This window comes from Marmota marmota, unplaced genomic scaffold (genome assembly GCF_001458135.2).
Source record: "Marmota marmota marmota unplaced genomic scaffold, marMar, whole genome shotgun sequence".
NCBI lineage: Eukaryota > Metazoa > Chordata > Mammalia > Rodentia > Sciuridae > Marmota > Marmota marmota.
In genome coordinates, this window is record NW_025999842.1 from 51,624,228 (window position 1) to 51,625,611 (window position 1,384).

Below are 1,384 nucleotides of genomic sequence, written 5' to 3' on the forward strand. Positions count from 1 at the left end.
TATGACCAAGAAGATCTGCAATAGGGAATCATGCCATTTAGATTCATAAAGTGATCCCAAAGTAAGAATGCAATTTCCTTAGGGGTAATTTTTAGATGTTTTGCCATTTATATTTTTTTAAAGTTTAGTTTTCATGTGAAAAAGTTCATTACAGGTGACAAGCTACTTGGGAGGCTGAGGTAGGAGGATCCCAAGTTCTAGGCCAGACTGGGCAACTTAGACTTTTAGCAACCTAGGGAGACCCTGTCCTCAAATAAGTAATGAGCAGGGGACAGAACTCAGGGCTAGAGGGGTAGAAAAAGAAAAGAGAAAGAAAAACAGAAATAAAAGATATTTTTCATTATAGAATCTAGAAATAAATATTGGCCTTAAATAGTTATTTAAAGAGGGATGTCTTTTGGAATTATGAACTGAAATATCTTATTTTTTTTTTCTCAGTGTTTTCCCCCTTCAGGAAGAAAAAAAATGTTAAAATTTTAGGAGCAACTAACATTTTAAAATAAAGAGGTAAACTGTGCAATAAATTTTAAGAAACAAAGCTTCAAACACTGAAGTCTTGAAACCTAGCATGCTTCACCATTTAATAAAATTATGACTCATTTTAGTAAGAACATGCTTTTTTAGTAAGAAAAATGCTTTCTGAGCTAAGTTTGAACTGCTGGGGCACATGGGACACCCACAAACCCAGTCAGCAGAAGTCTCAAACTCCTAAAAGATTAAAGGAAAAATAAATTAGTGTGTGCAGAGAATGAAAAAAAAAAAATCCCCAATGGTACTCATCTATAAACAGAAGTAAAACTAAAACTCCCCTAAAATCCCCCAATCATCAATCCTTATAAACTCAGCACTCCTCTCTTTACTTCTTCAGGACCCCTTAGTTAAGCGAACATGAAAGTCTGCTGACTTGTAGCTGATAAAACTGAGCCCTCAAATTACACTAAGCAGGGACACCGACCTCGGTAATCACAAAGTGTTTTAACTTTCAAAACCACTCATGCAAGCATAGGGTTTGCTGAATTTCGCGGGGGGCGGGCTGGCAGGAACCCAGTGGATTTTTTGCAGGTGTGTAATCAGTGTGATCCAGGGCGCGCGCACTATGCAGGGGGCAGAGGTGAGTGGAGAGCGCTGCCTGGGCGGGGCGGAGTGGGTGGGGCCGGGCGTGTCCCGGGGTGAGAGAGAAGGGCATGTGACAATAGGATGGTGGCGTGTGGGCTGCAGGATCTGGGAGGGGAGTGAAAGCTGGTGGGGGAGAGTCCTATATGCAAGTGGCGACAGCTGCAGGCCTACTCGTATTTGTGTCCCTTGTCACTAACAAATTAAAGATGTTCTATTAAAAAATTATAAAGACCTAGCCAAACATTCTTGAGGGGGGGGGGGGGGCCCC